At 43.5% G+C, this 20,083-nt stretch overlaps 1 protein-coding gene across 1 annotated transcript in view; it reads left to right on the forward strand.

The window, feature by feature from the left end:
• The first annotated feature begins 241 nt into the window (after positions 1–241).
• MID1 (midline 1) overlaps positions 242–20,083 on the forward strand; it is a 547,050-nt gene continuing 527,208 nt past the window's right edge. The window contains exon 1 of the mRNA XM_019417856.2: positions 242–354. The gene's annotated coding sequence lies outside the window, so the exon portion shown is untranslated. The remainder of the gene's footprint in view (positions 355–20,083) is intronic.

Raw genomic sequence — 20,083 nt, forward strand, 5'->3', positions numbered from 1 at the left:
TCTATTGGTCAAATATTGGTACGTGGGGTTCAGTCTAATAGGTGTAACATGTGTGTACATGGTACAAAAATCGCAAAGCACAAAAGAGAGTGAAAAGTAGGTCTCAATCCTTTCCTTCTCCCCTACTCCTCCATTTCCTTCCTCAGAGGAGACCACTGCTAGAGTTCTTCCAAAAGGTATTCTTGCCATATTCAAGCATTTCCATCATGTAACACGTTGTTAAAATGGGGCTCTTCTAGGGTCACTTTTGGCTGAGGAATGAAGACAATGACCGCCACATTCCAAGATACCACCAGGGCAGTCATTCTCAGTAGACTGTGGAAAACCTGAAGAGAGGAGTCACCGACATGGAGGGTAAGGGTTCAGAGGCGCTTGTGGGGAGGGGTTTCCTTGTGGGAAATGGCACTGAGGGTCCCACTGCTCCTTCCCCCTCAAGAATGAAGGCAGGGGGACTCTTATCCTTAACCCCTGGCCTACTGGGGGAGTGTGTCAGCGAGACCGAGCTGAGACATGTGAAGTCTGTTCCTTGCATCTGAGGAGCCTGGAAGGCTGGTGCCTGACTCACCTGATGAAGCCCGGATGTCCCATGATCAGAGGGAGGGGCCTCTTTCTGGAAGGAAACTGCCCTCCCTCCAGGGTTGCATGGATTCAGGAGACCTTACGTGGAGTACGTGATGGGAATATTGGCCCACAGTTGTTTTAACAGGGATCTTGTAGCAGGGTGTTGCAAGTCGGTTTCTCCCGGAAGTATGCCGTGGGAAGGAGTTCGGTGCGCACATGTCGAAAAGGGGTCAGCGGCTGGGAAGGGGAGAAGAAGGAAGCGGGATTGGGTAGAGGGAGAAGCTGGGCTGCCGTTCAGGCCACGTCAGCCTTGGCCATCCCCGTGGGTAGCTCCGGTGTGAAATGGCCCATCATAATGATCCCTCTTGGAGCCAGATGGCACGGATTTTCTACCATTACTGTGGCCAACCATCCTGGGAGGGGGTTCTGGATAACACATCTCAATGGCCATCACACGAGGCAAGGGTACCCTCGAAATCGAGCCCGAGGAAAGGCTGGGATGTTTAAGCCTAGGGAGGAAAAGACGCTAATGTTGATGTGGTTTATTTTGTTGCTTAGAGATGGATGCTTGATTCTCCTTTGAGGGCGACTGCTCCTCAGTTGTGGGGAAGAAAAATGACCACAGCAAACCTTTTGGTTATGCCAAAGGGAAGCTGTAACTCTAACCCATCTGCATAATTCTTCATTGGAGGCCAGAATCGTACCCTCCCAGGAGGGGAACCTGGGGCTGGTGATGAAGGATAAACTATTGTTACCTCTCTCTAGGTCCCAGGAGAGTTTGGGGATAGGGGAGACAATGGTCAAAACCCTGCCAGGGTGAGTGGTTAGTGGGAGGAGGGCTCCACTCTGCGGCCTGGTCGACACCGGGAGCTACACTATTTTGTGTCGTTTCACATTTGCGTTTCTGCGTTACAGTCCTTACCTTTTAGCCTCGTGTGGTCAGTACAATTTTGTCAAATTATACTTCCGAAGTTATATTTATATCATGAAATTATATGGTGTCAGCAGTGCTCTGTGAAACCGAAGGGGGGATGGGCAGCATCCCTACCGGGGACAAAGCTCTTGACGCAGCTGGGAAAGGCCGGGCAAGGCCGGGAGGCAGTAAGCGCCGAATTCCAGTAGCCACAGGGCACCAGGGTGAAGTGAAGGAATAGTCTAGTCTGTAGGAATCTCCATCCCAGAGACGCGGGCTGGAGAACACGCTGTGGCGTGAGGTGGGGCTTTGCCACCATTTCAGGCACATCCGTGGGAGGTGCCGCCACGAAGGAGGAGCGCTTGGCTCACCTGAACATCCGTCCTGGAGGGACTGCAGTGGTTTCTCTAAACGCCATCCTATCCGGCCGCTGCTTACGTATCCGGAGTCAGCCTTGGGTGTTGCGTGTGTTGTTGAATGGGGCCACTTTGGAGAAACTCCGTTCCGGTGCAAGTTAAATTCAGGCTTCCTTACCTGCCTCTTCCTAGCTGTCTCTTTATCCTCCTCCCTTCAGCACTTTTCGGGTAAACGTTGCTTTGATCAGGAAGCATGGTGTGCAGTAGAAGCTTTGCTTTGGAGCCACAAAAGCTCCTATTCCATATTGAGTACTTCTTTTTTTTTTTTTTTAATTTTTTTTTTTTAACGTTTATTTATTTTTGAGACAGAGAGAGATAGAGCATGAACGGGGGAGGGTCACAGAGAGAAGGAGACACAGAATCTGAAACAGGCTCCAGGCTCTGAGCTGTCAGCACAGAGCCCGACGCGGGGCTCAAACCCACGGACCGTGAGATCATGACCTGAGCCGAAGTCGGACGCTTAACCGACTGAGCCACCCAGGTGCCCCAATATTGAGTACTTCTTACTGGTGCAGATGCTGGCTTACTTCACACAGTACTTTCCTTCCCGCACACTGAGTCTCTACGGCGATTGCGTATAAAGTGGGTGCACTTGACTGCACTTACTGTCTGTTGCTCAGATCGTCATCGACTTGACCAGGAAGGAACCTCTTTAAGCTGCTTCCAGTGTCCTTTTGAAATGACTTTATCTTTGACACCTTCCTTGATTTCTGGCACTACGTGATGTCTCAGGCTCATCTTGTGTCTTCTCTGCCACCGAACGAGATCTGCGAGTGGCCATTTTCCCGAGAAACTCTAATACCTTGCAGTAGGGATTGGAATTAGAGGCCCAGATCTAGGGGCTTTAGCATTTATTTCTACTGATCATTTTAGTTAGCACTGCATGACTGTGTACACAGAGCGAGTGTCTTCGTGCATTCATCCAAAGAGCATCAGTGATGTATTGGTAAATGATAAAAGCAAATTGTGCAGCACTGTAATAGTGTTTTGAAAAAAAAAAAAAGTTAAAAGGAAATAGGCACATATCACAATGAGCCTAAGAAAGATGTAGAAGGCTATGTACAAACTGCTAACAAAATTGTGGGATTTGGGAAGAGTTAGAATATTACTTTTACTTATATAGCTTAGTGTTACATGATTTCCTACAATGATTATATGTTACCTTATTTTGTATTCTGAGATCTGTTGAAATAATTTAAATCGCACACACACACACACACACACGGAGGGGTGGATTTGGGCGTACATAAAAAGCACTTGGACTTCATTCCACTTTATTTTGTCTACTGTAAGCTCTGTGTATTGCTGCAAATTATCGTTGGGGCTCTGTCGGGGGAAACATGCGGGATGGAACTCATAACAGACCTTCATTCTTACATTGATGTCGGTCACATTAGCTTTGGAGAGGCTTATTTCAAATATGTGTAACTGCCTGGTAAAGTCACATAAGAAGGTGTTATTTCTACATGTTTCCATATCTCCCCGTTCAGTAAAAATGGATTTTTGTCAGATTCTTAAGTTGGTGTACGAGTCCTCTCCTCTTCACCCGTGTCTGGTCCAAGGACATCTCATTTTCACATTTCACCTCTGTGAAATGCCAGAAAGAGGGGTCAGTAGCGAATTCAGCGTCTCCGATTTGGTGATCCAACGTAGCCACATGAGGTCACTCAACTAAAATGTTCTCTGCCACAAAACACTCTGTGTTTTGTCCTGTGATAACTTGCCAAGGCTTCTCATTAGAACAGAGGAAACAGGCCCAAGGCTGGTTGAGGAGAAGGTGGCCAATTTCTTATAGAAAAGAGACTTTATGCCCGATGTAAGTATTGTATTGAGAAATTAAAGTTTGTAGGTGCTGTGAATTTTTATTAACACGTTGTAAATGCTCTATTTATGAAGATGCTAACAAGCACTCAATTAGGGTCTAACACACTACCCATTAAATCTCCAATAATTTAAATGTAATGATTTAGGATTAAGGGAACGAGGACATTTTTTTAAAGCTCTTTTTAGCGAATCTTTTGGAAGAGGTATTTTGCCTGATATAGTTTGTCCTAGTCATCCTCAGTGAACATTTAGTTGGTAGTTTTACATAGTTCGCTTTCCATCTTCTTTCCGGCGGAGACAACGCAGCGTAGTGAAAACTGCTCCGGCGGTGGTGTTAGGTGTGGGTTTGAATGCAGCCTCGCTCAAGTTATCCAACACTTCAGGAACTCGGCTTTCTCATCTCTGAAACAGGGGGGAGAACATTGTCGCGAGGGTTAAATGACATAATATATAAAGGAGCTCGAGTGCCTATTTAGGAAATGATAGTCATTAACATACTTAAGCAAAAATTTCATAGTTTTCTGTTTCTAAAGAGGGAGCCGATGAATGCATGCGATGAAATACTCGCATAAATGAGGACAACAGGAGAAATTGTGAAGATGCTGGTGAGAGTGAAAGACGTCTGGCAGAGAAAGACAAATACCAAAGGATTTCACTCATATGTGGAATTTAAGAAACAAAACAAGCAAAGGGGAGAGAGAGAGAGGGAGAGGGAGGGAGGGAGAGAGAAGCCAAGAAACGGACTCTTAACTATAGAGAACAAACTTCATGGTCACCAGAGGGGAGGGGGCCGGGGGATGGATGAACTAGGTGATGGGGGTTAAGGAAAGCACCTTTGATGAGCACCAGGTGATGTATGGAAGTGTTGAATCGCTGTGTTGTACACCCGAAACTAATATCATACTGTTTGTTGACTGACTGGAATTAAAAATGTTAGAGAAGAAGACCATTCCCCGTAATACATTGAATCATAGCTGATATTACAGAGAAGATGTCAGTATTTAAGTGAGCCCTCAAATTTATCATAGAACTGCGTTGTTTAATGAATTATTTATAACCATGGTTCATACTTTTACCGAAACAGAATAGATTTTCCTCGGGGAGATTCAGAGCAAACGTATCCTTCTCAATAGTAATCTTATTTCCTTCAATCCAATTAAACTAATTGTTGCCAATTCATAGGAAATTCGGTTTGAAGAAAACATTTATAATTTGGGGATGTCATTCGTTGGAACTTCACAAAAGTAGAACACAGATTAATAGAGAAACAGTTTCCAAACCAATGTCTGGGATTTTGTTTGGAATTATCCTCAAAACCCCAATTCTGGAGCTTAACTGGTAATATCAAATGACTTTCCATGTCAATTACTCCTTCTATCCCCTCCTTGTCCTTCTGTTCTGCCAAATAATTTTTCCCCCTAAGTATGGTATTATTCATTCAACGGAACCCCCATGAATGTGAAGCAGACTGAAAACTCACATAGTGTCGGAGGTGGAAACACCGGCTCGTATTTTGGATTGTGTTACGATGAGCTGTGGACTACACGTGGTAGTCCATTCGTGTTGCGTCCTTTTGGAAGGTCTTATGTACCACTGACACATGAAGCCAATTGTGCCTTCCTGGAGTCGGAAATGTTACATGTTTCAATAAGGAGTTCTTTGTGCTGATATTTGAAATGCAAACTCCTTTGTGTGCTATCCTACCCCACCCCATTACTGGTATGAAGCTATATATTTCAAAAATGTCTCGCTTATGAATACCAGGCAGAGAAAGCATGCACGTAAGCATTTAGAAAGGAAAGAAGCAGACTAAACTGGATGAAGAGAAGCATAAATGAATTTTGGAAATCCTGTTTGTTTTTCCAAAGGAGATTCCCTGGTTCTTTTGCCGCTCCGCTCCTCCTAATCCTTCTGGAGTCATTTTAGAGCCAAAAAAAAAAAAAAAAAAAAAAGAAAGAAAAAGGAAGAAAGAAAGAAAGGGAAAAAGGAAAAGAAACATGGGAGAAAGATGACATTTCAGTTTTCATAATGTTGTAGTATTCCTTTCCTGTCCTTTCCTGTCTTTGTGTTTTTCTTTTCATGTTGAACAAATAGTTTCTGTTGTATTTTGCCTAATTTCCTTATGAATTTGCATTTTCAGCACTTGGCCACTGTGAAAACATTTTATAAAATAATTTAACCTATTACTGACGTTCGGATCTTGCCTGTCGCTATCACTCATGTCTGCCATTTCCTGTTGGGCGTGCCTTCCCTTCCCCTACCCCACGCAAGCAGATCCCTCCCACTTTCTTGCCTGTCCCGGAGACTATTGCACTTCTAGGATTACTTTCACTCTTATTACTGACCCTTTCATGGGCCCTTTAACAATTTTGTTGCCCACCACTCATATTTCAGTCCTTAAGGAGATTCTGCAATAAGTAATACTTTTAATCTATAGCCTGTCTCTTTGCAAATGGATTCATTTTATTTTCAGTATAATTGTTCCCATGAATTTGTTAAGGGCTAAACTTACCTATTTTGTTTTGTGCATCTTCAATCATTTTCATCTAGCTGTATTTATTTTGTCTATTGCTAAATTTATGCAAAGATCAAAACATCAGATGAAACAAAGAGGAAAATCAAAGAGTTTCCTTCCTCTCCCCACCTTCTCTTTTTGCCACTTAGGCTTTGCCAGTTACTTTTTAAAAAATATTTATTTTGAGTGAGAGAGAGAGAGAGAGCATGCATGCAAGCAGGGGGAGGGGCAGAGAGAGAGAATCCCAAGTAGCTTCCGTGCCGTCAGCCCAGAGCTCGACTTGGGGCTCCATCTCACAAACCGTAAGATCATGACCGGAGCCGAAATCGAGAGTCGGACAAGTCGCTGACCGAGCCCCCCAGGTGCCCCGTATGCTTTGCCAGTTCTATTACTAAAGGGCAGGTGAAATCAAGGCAGGAATCATTAGCTGCCTTTCTAAAAAAAAAAAAAAAAAAAGAGGGGGGTTGCCTAGTTCCTCTGAGAAGGGAGGGTGAGTCTCTCAAAGGGAGGATCCACTCTCCAGACCGGCATAAATGCATAAAATGTGAGAATTAGTTTTGCCTTAGGATTTTGGATCATTTCTTTTCCTGTTTGGTAGTAGAGTGAAAGAATCGCTTTTAACATCCATCTTCTCATTGTCGTGGACTTGCTTTTCTGTCCCTTTCATTGTGTCACTCATTTCTCTTTAGCGCATTAACTAGAGGAGAAGTGTGTCTGGAAAAAATTTAGTTGGGATAGACCTTGTATCAAGCAGTGAAATGAAATTAGGGGATTATCGTGTTTATTCAAGTTATTACCAGCTCCTAATAACACACACACACATACTCAGTTGAAGTAAGAGTTGACCGCCTGCCTGCCTGCAAACGGCAAGAGGTTCAAACAGAATGTTTAGGGCCTAAGTGGATATTAAGATCACATTTTTTTTTTTTCCTTCTGGATTATATGCTATTACGCCTGATTTAGGATTATTTCCGTTCCTAGTGACAGAAAGCCAATTCAAACTAGATAAAGAAAAAAACCCAGAGTGTATTGCTTTATGTAACTAAGAGAAAAGAATTCGTTCTTCAGGCATGGTAGGATCCAGGGACTCAAATGATGTCATTAGGAGATACATATGTGTGTCTTTCTTTTTGTCGATCTAATCTTTTCTTTTTTCATTTGCAATGGTCTTGTAGGTTTTGATACTTTTTATTGTGATAAAATATATATCACATAAAATATGCCATTTTCACCATGTTAAGTGTACAATTCACTGGCATTCACCACATTAACCGTTTGTTTGCAAATCTTCTCCATCACCCTAAATGGAATCTCTGTAACCAGTCACAAAGCAGTAAGTCCCCATTCCCCTCTCCCCCAGCCCCTGGTAACCTCTAATCTACTTTCTGTCTTTATCAGTTTGCCTGTTCTACATAGTTCATGTCAGTGGAGTCATACAACATTTGTTCTTTTGTTTCCGGCTTATTTCACTTAGCATAATGTTTTCAAGGTTCATCCATGTGCTAGCAGGTATCAGTAATTTATTCATGGCTGAATAATATTCCATCATAAGGACAGTCCACATTTTGTTTATCCATTCATCTGTTGATGGACATTTGGGTTGTTTCCATCTTTTGGCTCTTGTGAATACTGCTGGGACGAACATTGGCATACAAATCTCTGTTGGAGTCCCTGTTTTCAGTTCTCCTGGAATATAGCTGGGGCGGAATTTCTATCTACTCTTGATTCCTCCTTCCTCTCTGTGGCTTTATCCTCAGGTAGACAAAGACAGTTTGTTCCTTACTCCTTAAGTTCCTCAAAGATGGGAGAGATTTTCTCTCCCATTGTCTATATTAACCCCTGAAGAGAAATTCTGATTGTCCACATTCTGTTATCTACCTTTGGATGGGTCACTCTACCTAGGGAGAAGCTCCTTCATGACTGTGTGATTAACAGCCCACTGGGTGGGAGGGCAGTTCTCTACAGAAAAGGGAGGCTCAGCTTCTAGATACTTCTGGATGCCAGCAGGCAGAGGTAAGAGATGTCCACTGCAGTCTCATTCCTGATGTGGGCAGAAAACTCATCTTTGCTGTTTATCAGGGACCTTCGGACGAGTGAAATAATTTAAGAATGACATAGTTGGAGTTTTGGCAAGAATGAGGGAAAACACACTGGTAATGCTGCTGATTGGAATACTAATGCTATGACCTCTTGGGAGAACATCTTGATGATATCTAGCATGGCTGAAAACGTGCAGACATTTTGTCCCAGCAGCTCTGCCTCCATAGAGTCCCAGGAAAACCTCTTCTACTCTAGCCTCGGGAAACACGGGCAAGACTGTTCTTTGTGGCGTTGTTGGTAATTGTGAAAAATCGAAAGCCCCTGAAGGTTTCGTCAGCTGGCTAAAAGATAAATTAAAGTGTATTTCTAGAATGAAATGTGATGCCACCGTTAAAACTGATCTCGATCTATATGTATCAGAGTAGATGGGCTCCAAAGGATAACACTGAATGAAAAAAAGATCAAGTTGTGGTATCTTAAGTGCTGAATTGATGGCATTTATTTACATATTAGAAAACATACATGACTATGTTCAGCAGTGGTTTAGGGTATATGTGTATAAAATAAAAGTATAAAACCGTATGCCAGATGGGTTCCCAACAAATTAAATAGTTCAGGCAAATGGGACAAGGGAAAAAAATCAAGGAGATTTCACTTTTTTCCATTCTGCTCCTTTTTTCCCACTTAAAAAAAGATTTATTTATTTGAGTAATCTCTACACCCAAAGTGGGGCTCGAACTCATGACCCCGAGATCAAGAGTCACATGCTCCACCGACTGAGCCAGCCAGGCACCCCTGTTTTTAAAGTTTTCAAAATTAGCTCACTTAAAATGACTAAATGTGAACAGTTGTTTAATTTCATCTGGTTGGTGCTGTGTTGTTTTCTTCACGGGTCTATATTTTTTTCAAGCTTTTCCCAATTAAAAAAAAGCACATTGTTAGAATTCAAATGGAAATCCAATTTTTTCTTTAATCTTAAAATTTTGGGGTTTGTATGCAGGTAGATGAGATAGATAGATGGATAGACAGACAGCAGACACACAGACATCGTATTGCAATTTTTCTTACCTGGTGTTTTTTCCAAGTAATCATAGGAAGAGGCTGTTTGCCAGAATCTGCCTGCCATTTTATGTCATTTATGTGTTAGAGTACATTTTGTCCTTAATCTTCCCTGTGCCCCAATATTCCCTGAACTAGCGAAATGCCCAGTGTGTTTCCCATTAACCTCAAAATCCCTACTAGGGTTTTGTCTTAGAGCCCTGAAGTGCCTCCTATCATTTTAGCAAACAATCAGACTGCTCCCCAAACATTAAAAGCTGGCAAAAATAAACTACCCAAATCAGTATTCCTGAGAGAAGAAAGTCCTGGGAGGTGAAGACAGATTTCAGAAACCCTATTCATACCATGAGGGAAAACTCATAAAATAATTGTGCTCGAGGCAGTTGCTGACAGCCGTGTCTCTTTCGGTTTTGCGGAAACGGTAACAGAAAGATTTGCCACATCTTGCTTGATTCTGAAGTGGTTAAAATTTTATAATAGGAACCTTAATGGCAAGAAAAGGACTCGCAGAAAGAGCATTGCTCACTGAGCACTGACATCACCGTGCGGGAATGAGTATTGTCTTACACAATGGAATGCGCTCTGTTCCTCCTCGGAGAGGGAATTTGGCTTGGTCTGCAAATTAAAATATTGTTTTGAAAAATCTGTTGCATCAAATGACAGAAAGTGCTTTTTTCTAATCCAGTTCTTTGGTCCATTGCTGGCAAAGCAGCTGACAGCAGGCTCATGCAGCCAGTTCGTCTGGGCCACGCTCTTGAATTTTGTCATGGAGCCCAATCAAGGAATTGTCCTTTGGCAAAGACGCAAAAGAGCCCTACATTCTTGAGGTCTCTGTTTAAATAGTTTTATCGGGCATAAAAGAGAGGAAGGACAATTTTCTTGAAATGCTTGCAAACCCTTGAAAGCATTCAGGATTTGAGTGTTATTTTCTTCTCCCTTTGTTGGAAAGTTGGCAGGTGAGACGGTGGGAAGCTGGCTTGTTTTGGTAGGTGGCCCTTCCTCTTCTCCTTTCGGGCTTACTTGAAGGGGTCTATCCCCAAATGGAGTCTTCCAGCCTCGAGTTCCGCAACCTGGAAAGAATTTGAAACTATTCAGAAATGTTATACATTTCACAGCTCTGCTCTGCAATGTTATTTGACTGGGGTTGAGCCTGGGTTCACAGGTGGGGATTCGGGCAGTGACCGATGCCATCGCTCACGCTCCGGGCTCCCGCGTCACTCTGGAGCAGTGGGCCCCCAACAGCGGTCCCGAACGGCATCATCGGCATCACCTGGGAGCGTGTGAGAACCGTCAATTCTTGGAGTCCACCCTAGGCCTCCTGGGGGTGGGACCCAGAAATCTGTGATTTAACCAGCCTTCCAGATGAATAGAATGCACGCTCAAGTTTGAGAACCACTGTTCCAGGGAAGCCTGTCTACCTGGGTGTAGAGAAGCCCAACCCTGAGTCCCCTTTACTCTTCCTCCTCCTGCTGTGGCTGAAATCCAGATACCAAATTTGTCAGCAAATAGTTTGTGGTGGAATAATTTTAAATTGATGGCCATCATGTGCAAGGGGCTCCTGGAGTTATTTGGAATTTGCAGGGACGTGTTTTTCCACAAGAAGGTAAATGTGGTTATCCATAGTTGTAAAGAGGGGAGCGGTAGTCCGGGATCAGTGCCCCTTATAAAAGAGGCCCCAGAGACCTTCCTCTGTCCTTCTGCCGTGTGAGCTTATAGCGTCCGAGTAGTGGTACCTATTCGTATCCCTTTTTTCTTCAAGAGATAAACTTGAAATTAATATTGAAAATAGCTTTCCCTGAGATTATGTCTCCTCTAATGGCTTCTGTCGCTTAGTTGTGTTCCTTGGAACGGGACTCTTTCCAGAAACTAATTTGGCATCTTAGGTAACAGTCGTCAGACACGTAGCAACGCTTGCGGTTTCTGAATATAAATGTATTACATGCATGGGAGTGCCTAAATGCAAAGAATGGAAAGCTACAACTAGACGCTTAGCCTTCTCGCTTGCTTTGTTGCCTATTTTGTAAAAATCTCCTTATGGAAATAATGCTATAATTATTGATGGAGGACGTTCAGGAAAAAACTGACATTTATTGAACAGCTAGGATAAGCCAAGGGCTTGCCATACACTCTCTCATTTAGGATTTCAAACAATTATGAGGATAGGTCATTTTGCCTAATTTACAGATAAACAAACGGAACCTTTAATGACTTATTGTAGCAGTTCATTGGCTGTTCGATAGTGATTTCTTTTTTTTAGTTTTTTTATATTAAAAAATTTTTTTAAAAAATCTTTATTTATTTTTGAGAGAAGACAGCGTGTGAGCAGGGGAGGAGCAGAGAGAGAGGGAGGCACAGAATCTGAAGCAGGCTCCAGGCTCTGAACTGTCGGCACAGAGCCTGACGCGGGGCTCGAACTCACGAACTGTGAGATCATGACCTGAGCCGAAGTCGGACACTCAACCGATTGAGCCACCCAGGCGCCCCAATGGTGATTTCTTTTTTATCTTTTTTTAAAAAATGTTTATTTTTGAGAGAGATAGAGAACGGGGAAGAGGCAGAGAGAGAGAGGGAGGTACAGAATCTGAAGCAGGGTCCAGGCTCTGTGCTGACAGCAGAGAGCCTGGTGCGGGGCTCAGACTCATGAACCTTGAGATCATGACCTGAGCCAAAGTCAGATGTTAACTGAGGCACCACCCAGGCACTCCAGTCTTTTTTTTATCTTTCATTAAGAGCAGAACCCAGAATTATTGTGGGTATCAGGTAAAGTTATATGCTCAGGGAAGGAGGACTCAGTCTCATGATAGGAAATGTGAGTGGACTTAAGTCGAACCTGATTATTCTACCTCTTTTCCAGTAACTGATTTGAGGGGTGGTCATGTGACATGGTTCTGGCCAATTAAATGAAAGGGGAAATTTGTGGGGAATGCTGTGAAAACCTATCCTCCCTGGTAAAGGAGAGACCTGTACAAATAAAAGACCTCATTCCTTCTTACATTGGACTGCCATCTTGTAAGGGTGTGGTGCTTTGTTGGAGCAGAAGCAGCCATCTTGCATCCATGAGGAAAATGCCGAAGGAGAGCTGTAGGGGTTGTCCTGCCGGCCACTGTTCTGCTCCTGGATTTCTAGTTGTGTGCGTTAACAAATCTCTATCGTTTAAGCGACTTTTTGCTAGACATCCTGTTACTTGCCATTAAAAGTATACATTCCGAGAACACACAGGTTTATCAGGTACCACTACAGGGACTAACCCCCAAGTCTGACTGGTGACAAGCAGCATCCTGGTTTGTTCTCTCTTTCTTAACCACCTGCCACTTGCCTTCCTTCCTTTTCTTTTATCAAAAGTCCACTTCGTCTACCATCAGCCTACAGAAATTGAAGTCCTAGAAAACGACCAACAAAAATGAGAAGGTATTTGTAAACATTCTGTTAAGTATAATATATTCTAGGCCAGATTGTGACAAGGAATGCTTCGTCAGTCTTTTTCAGGTAACCTGGTATAGTTTAGGTATGCATGCAATAAACACATTCTACTTGAAGAAATCCAGATATTACACAAAGCCAACATTGTCCATGATTTACTCAACCTGCTTTCCTTTCTAGAAGTAATCATCCATTGCCTCTCAGTAAGATGCCTCCCTAGATTATCTTCTGTGCATTCATATATTTACATGCTCAGCTCCAGATGAATTTTAGAAAACAGCGTTCTGCTGCACGTACTGTTCCGTGACTTTTGTAACCTTCCCAGTATATCTTGTAGGTTTTTCCACATCAGTTAATTAGTTGTATTTTATTCTTATCATATGCAGCGCAGTGTTCCCTAGAAAGAGCATGGTGAGGTTTTATTCGCTTATCCCTTTGGCTAAAATTGTACCTGGCACATAATAGGTATTTGATAAACATTCGTTAAACAAATTTGTCTTTGAAATTCCTTAGAGTGTTCGTAATTTTTCTTTGTTTCAAACAATGTTTCTATTTCAATTTTAGAGTCAGTTTGTCAATTTGCCCAAAATCAATCCTGTTGGGACTTTGATTAGAATTTTATTGGCAAGGATTGACATTTTTATAATATTGAGCTTTTTTTCCATGCATTTTTTTTTGCATAAGTATTTCTGCAGGACAGATACCTCAGAGAGAAATCGATGATTCAAATGGGATATGAATTTTTAAGATCTAATAGTTCCTGCCAAAATTCCTTTCAATAAAGCTTCTACGATTTTCTGTACAGCAGTAGCATAGGACGGTGGCGATAATGGTGATGGTGGTGGTTCTGGTGGTGACAGCGATGGGGCGCAGTGATGACAGTGGTGGTGGTGGTCACGCTATATTGCAAAGAAGCCCAGGGCTTCTCTGTCCGAGTTCAGTTCAGCTCTGATTATCCTCAGATCACCTTTCAGTTTTATGGCTTCTCACTTCGAGTGTGGAGAGAAATACTGACTCTTCACCTCAACTCCATGTTAGGAAAATCAGGCTTGCCTGAGAGCATACATTTTGTAATCACCGCCAAAAGATTGGGCCGGTCCTAGGTGAATGCTTGTGTTGCGAAGTTGGGTAGCGTTGAATTTCTTTTTAGGAGCAGGAACTCCCACAGTCTTGAACGGCTGTCATAAAATGTCTCAGCTAAACTCCTCAATGCCCCTGCTTCCTGATAAATACCCAGACTGCCGTGCGTATGTCCTGTACGTGCTGTTCACGTGGGTCCCTGAAGCTTGCAGGGAGTATGTCGCTGGCTTCCTCCGTTTAGACTTCATTTTCACATTTTCAGCTGGTTATGCAAAACCTAAAACTCCTAACCTTCATCTCACCGTGACTGGCTCATCCCCTTAAACTCGTAACACTATGGGCAGATTATGGACTGCTCTTGCTGCCATGTTGTGTGTTGCATGGACGTTTTAGTTGTTTGTGTTTCTTTGGCAAAGTATTTGTGTGCCCAAGGAGTAATGCCAGCGATCCGATTGGCGATGCACCAGATCAATTGCAGTAACTCTTGAATACCATATCACATTCAGTATTGGTATTTCTTCTTTTGAATATAAAGTTTCATTCTGAATGAGAAAACACATGCTTAAATAAAATGGTTGGAGAGCTTATGAATATTCCGAATTCTTTAGATTCAGTGATTCAAGTGTGTTTTTCTAAAGAAGGTCTGGAACTCTTGCAGAGAGACAATATTTTAACTTAGATTATTTTATTTTATTTTATTATTTTATTTTATTTTATTTTATTTTATTTTATTTTATTTTATTTTATTTTATTTTATTTTATTTTTGAGAGAGACAGTGCACGAGCAGGGGAGGGGCAGAGAGAGAGGGAGACCCAGAATCCGAAGCAGGCTCCAGGCCCTGAGCTGTCAGCACAGAGCCCGATGCGGGGCTCGAACCCATGAACCATGACCCGAGCGGAAGTCAGATGCTTAACCGACTGAGCCACCCAGGCACCCCATTAACTTAAATTTTTAAAAAAATATTTAAGGGGCTCCTGGGTGGCTCAGCTAGTTAAGCATCTGACTCTTGACCTCAGCGCAGGTCATGATCTCACAGTTTGTGAGTTCGAGCCCTGGCCCCCCATTGGGCTCTGCGCTGATGGTGCACAGCCTGCTTGAGATTCTGTCTCTCCCTCTCTCTCTGCCCCTCCCCGCTTGTGTGCACGCTCTCTTTCTCGCTCTCTCTCTCAAAATAAATTTAAAAATATTTAAAGAAAAGAAGATTTAAGACTCAAAATCTGTCCCCATGGAAGGCCAAATATACTATCATAATTTTACTATCTCTTGTAATGCTGTTGCCCAAAGGTCACTTTGGGGCAAAAATCTGTTTTCTTCTGTATCTGTCTGAGGAGCAACATTGTACCCAGCAGTCACTGGGAAAGAGGCTGTTTTCCCCCACCTGACTATGGAAGTAGGCTCTCGCCCATTCCAGGGAGGGACTCAGCGACCTGCATTCTTCCTTCCTTCCCAGACCGTCAGGCAGAGTGCTCCTGCTAACCAAGGTGAGCTGAAGTGTTGAGAGGTGTTGCATGTGGTCCATTGCTGTGGTCCCAGATGATTCTGGAAGGTCTGCTGCCTGCTCTGTGGGAGCTGCTGGTTAGTGGGAGTCCCACAAATTGATGTGAATACATCAGAGAAGATGCATGATTTTGATTTAATACATTGATTTTGAGCTAATGAATGAAAATTAGAATGCCTTTCCAGAATGCTTAGATTCCAAGAACTATCCTTTGTCCATTACTGGGACTCTAGCTTGCATGTTTTTGAACCTAAAGCAGTCGAATATTGAAGCCTGGACTGAGAATACACACACACACAGAGAGGTACCTTCTAGAAACAGAGTACATAACCACAGAGAAAATAAGACCTGGTCCTTACAGCTCAGTGTGGACCATGGACCAGCAAAACCCTATAATCTGGAAGCCTGTTAGGAATGCAGAATCTTGGGCTCCACTCCAGACCTACCGAATCAGAATCTGCATTTTAACACTACTCCTTGGTGATTCCTACGCACACTGAAGCACGAGAAGTCTATCTTAGGCAGAATTTAGACTGGAAGATGCGTATGTTCTCCTCTAGAGTCACCCCATCGCATCCTATCCCTCCCCGTCACTGTGCCCATCGTCGTTTCTGAGAGTTTCCAAGGAGCCTCGCAGGAAAGCCTTTGCACGGACTTGCATAGAGAAGTTAAGACCAGAAAGGGCAATAATGAGATAACCGAGCAGTTAATGGTAGAGTTCTAGTAAACCACACAGTTGATAAGCTCTGTGTGCTTAGAGCGGGAATCCCCAGTGCTTTAAGGGCTGACCCTGGACAATTACAGGCTGACACAGAGATTAGGGCAGTGACTCATCTGTAGGTTTTGGGTGAATCAGCAGGAGATAACTCTGGCTAGAGACAGATGGAAGGATACGATCACTCATTAGGTGTGGGGTTGTGCCTTTTTTTGTAGCAAGTCCTGTCGTGTCGGCACCTGACTGTTAAGTGCTATGAATAAGAGAAGTGCTGTGATTGTTTTCTGTTGACCTTGGGTGGCCTACAGGACCTGGCTTTTAACTCTTGTATCATGGACTGACTTTGGAGCTGACTCATTCTCAGTGTTCAGAAATAATGATATTTGACCTGGTCTATTTTAAAAGGCAGTATAACTAAGCCACAATAAATTGCACAAATCTTCGTTTCAGTTAAGTAACGGTTGCGTGTGTTAACCATCCAAGACAAAACATAGAACATTTCCATCATCCTGGAGAGTTCCCTTGTGCCCCTTTCTGGTTAATTCAACTACTGTCCTCTACTATTTGGATTTTCATCGCCGTACATTATTTTGCCCATTTTTGAGCTTCATTTACTCAGCATAATGTTTTTTGCGAATCATCCATGTTGGTTATTACATATCACATCGTTTATAGCTCAGTAGGATTGTGTTGTGCGAACGTAACAAACTTTAGCCCCTTACCTGTTGATGAACATATAGGGAGTCTCCAGGTTTGAGCTTATTGATAAGAGTTCTTTGATCATTTGTGAACAAGTCTTTCTGTGGACACGTATTTTCATTCACCTTAGCTAATTACATAGGAGTGGAATTGGCTGGTTCTTAGGACAGACGTACTTTTAACTATTAGGAACTGCCAAGCAGCCCTTCAGAGTGGTTGTACTATTTTACACTCGGGCTAGAAATGTATGAGAATTCTAGCTGTGCCGTATCCTCGCCAATATTTGATGTCAGTCTCTCAAGTTCTGCTTTAATTTGCATTTCCTGGGTAACTAATGGCGTGGGACACTATTTCACGTACTTACTTGCTTCTCATATAATCTTCATTTGTGAAGGGTCTGTTCGGGCAGCTCTTTTGCTCAATTTTACTGAGGTTTTTTTGTTTGTTTGTTTTGTTTTGTTTTGTTTTGTTAACCGTCGATGTGTGGGAGCGTCACAGACGGATTCCTTTCGACTTATGTGCCAAGCCCCTTGCCTTCAGTATCTCAGCCCAGAGTGCCTCCGATGCCTTCTTCTCACTTCTGCTTATGGAGATGGCTGCCTTGCCCTTGGGAAAGGCCCTGTTCACCTCAGGAAAATCCTTCTTTGGCCCTGTCCCAGCCCTTTGACGTAATACCCCTGAACACTTGGTGACAAACCGTGGGAATGGTCTGACGGGTCCGTGCTGACTGACTCTGTGACTGAGCTCCTTGGCATTGTCTGTCTCGCCAGACCACGCGTGGCCATTGAACTCCCACTACAACCCTGGCTAGTTTCTCCTCATCCCTCTTGATCTGGATTTCCTCTCCCCCCATCATTCTGCTCTGAAAGAGAGGCTATAGCTCTCTCCTCACCTGCAAATTGTCCTCTGGACATTGGTTCATCTAGGTTGCTTTGCACTCCCCATTCTTAGATGGATTGTATAAAACCTTGATTTTGTAGCTGCTCAGGCTTGTTTGGGTGGCGAGGGTGAGAATGATGCCCTCTTTTGACTTTTCTACACTCTCGCCAGAAGCCAAGTCCTGTCCATCCCCCCACCGACACACACACACTCCGTTCCTTCATGCCATGTGCCAGAAATACTCTCTGGACTAAAACCTAGAGACAGATACTGCTTTAGACATAACAAGCCGAAGGGTTCATGGTAAACCAGTGTGGAAACCCTGGAGTTAGTGGAAGACTCAAACTATATTATATACTCTTATGTTAACAATCTAAAATTTTTTTTTAATGTTTATTTATTTATGAGAGAGAGACAGAGTGCGAGCAGGGGAGGGGCAGAGAGAGAGAGGGTGACACGAATCCAAAGCGGGCTCCAGGCTCTGAGCTGTCAGCACAGAGCCCGACACGGGGCTTGAACTCTCGGACTGCCAATCGTGACCTGAGCCGAAGTCGGACGCTTAACTGACTGAGCCACCCGGGCACCCCTGTGTTAACAATTTAAAGGCTAAATTAGCATCCAGTAAAGCATGATAGCTGTCGACCCTGAGCACACTGCTAAACATCACTGTGACTCCGTTTCCTTGTCTACAAAAAGGGAATAAAAAGAACTTGCACCACAGGGTTACTAAAGGACTCAACAAATATACGTAAAGAGTTTAGAAGCATACTTCTAAGGCACATAGTATGCCTGATAAATGAAACACTAGCTGTTATTAATAATATGTCTCTACTAACGACAGTAGTTATAGCATAAAAAGTTCCTTTATTAAGGACCTAGCTCTTCTCAGTCAATCCCTTCATGTGTTGATTAAACCTTAAGTCAAAGCTTTCTCTGGGGATTAGTAAGAGTTAGCAGATATGGCCAACCAACACTATAGTCAATATTCCAGTTCCATGAACCAATAGATCAGAAAATTGTGGCTTAAAAATGGTGCCTTTGGGGGCACCTGGGTGGCTCAGTCGGTTTAGCATCCCACTTTGGCTCATGTCATGATCTCGTGGTTCGTTACTTTGAGCCCCACATCGGGCTCTCTGTTGACAGCACAGAGCCTGCTTTGTAGATCCTCTGTCTGCCTCTGTCTCTCAAAAGGGAACCCCTCCCCTGCTCTTGCTCTCTCTCTCTCTCTCTCTCTCCAAAACAAAATAAACATTAAAAAAATGGTGCCTATGGTTATAGTTAATATTATTTAGCAATATCTTTGCCCCCCCCCCCCCGCCTTTGGGTGGGATTGTACCTTCGTGCCCCCTTGACCTGGGGCAGGGCTATATGACTTACATCGGGCAATGAGATATGACTGAAATGCGTGACTTCTGGACAAGTCTTTAAGAGCTTGTTTGCAGTGCAACATGCTTTCTTCACCCAGCCACCAGAACGAGGGACAGCCTCTGAATGAGGGTGATTTGGAGCAGAGTCATGGCAGGCCTATGATGGGCGTGTAGACTAAGCCAAAAAACAAATGTTAGCTTTAGAACACAGAGCATTTGAGGCCACTGCTTACATAAGCATCACTGAGCCTGCACGTTATAGTCCCGACTGTGCTTTGCTGTGGATGGGCAGGACTGAGTCTAGCGGATGCACTGGCCAAGCAGAGAACTCCTAGAGACCAGAGGTTGGATGGAGGGGTAGCCAAAGGCATGCGTACCAGAGAGTGAGTTCAAACTGTATCTGAGACAAAGTGCCAAGTGTTCAAGTGTCCAAATCTGTCCACAGTGCAGGTGTGGGACTGGCAGCAGGAAAACAGGAAACAGAGCTGAAAAGTCTGAAGCCGAGTAAAGGCAGGGATGGAGCAGGAACTAAGGAACAAGCCCTGGAACGAGATAAGAGGGTCTGTCCGTGAGGTTTCCTCGTGTAGCAAAGGGAGAGCCAAAGCGCGGTCTTATTCGGTGCAGCTGTTTGGTGGGTCGTCTGGCTGAAAGTCGCAAGGTCAAGTCAGCAACTCCCTGGGGCAGTTTCTCTTTGGACGTATCAGTCTTCACACTAGCAAGATTCCTTGGTACCCCAAGGTGTGAAGGACATCACCGAAATTCACTGCGTTCCGAACTTTTGCGCTCGTTTTCTTTCTTACGCCGAGAATCTCCCAATCCAGATTTAAAGACGGCTCGCTCTCTGATTAGCTTGAGGATCCTACTCGCTCTGCCAGAATCACTGCTGAAACATCAAAACACGTATTTTGGCTCCCCTTTAAGGTACCATGTCATGTAAATCATATAAAATGTTACCAATACAGAATTGTCCGTGTATGTTTTTAATTGGGTCAGCAATGTTAACACAGCGGCGGCTAAGCAGAGCATTTAAAAGTTTTTTTCCAATCCTTTTGGAATTCAGCTCATGGGCTTAACAGACATGTATTGACATAACTAA

The sequence above is a fragment of the Panthera pardus genome, unplaced genomic scaffold, assembly GCF_024362965.1.
Source record: "Panthera pardus isolate Hobbes unplaced genomic scaffold, ASM2436296v1 HiC_scaffold_27, whole genome shotgun sequence".
NCBI lineage: Eukaryota > Metazoa > Chordata > Mammalia > Carnivora > Felidae > Panthera > Panthera pardus.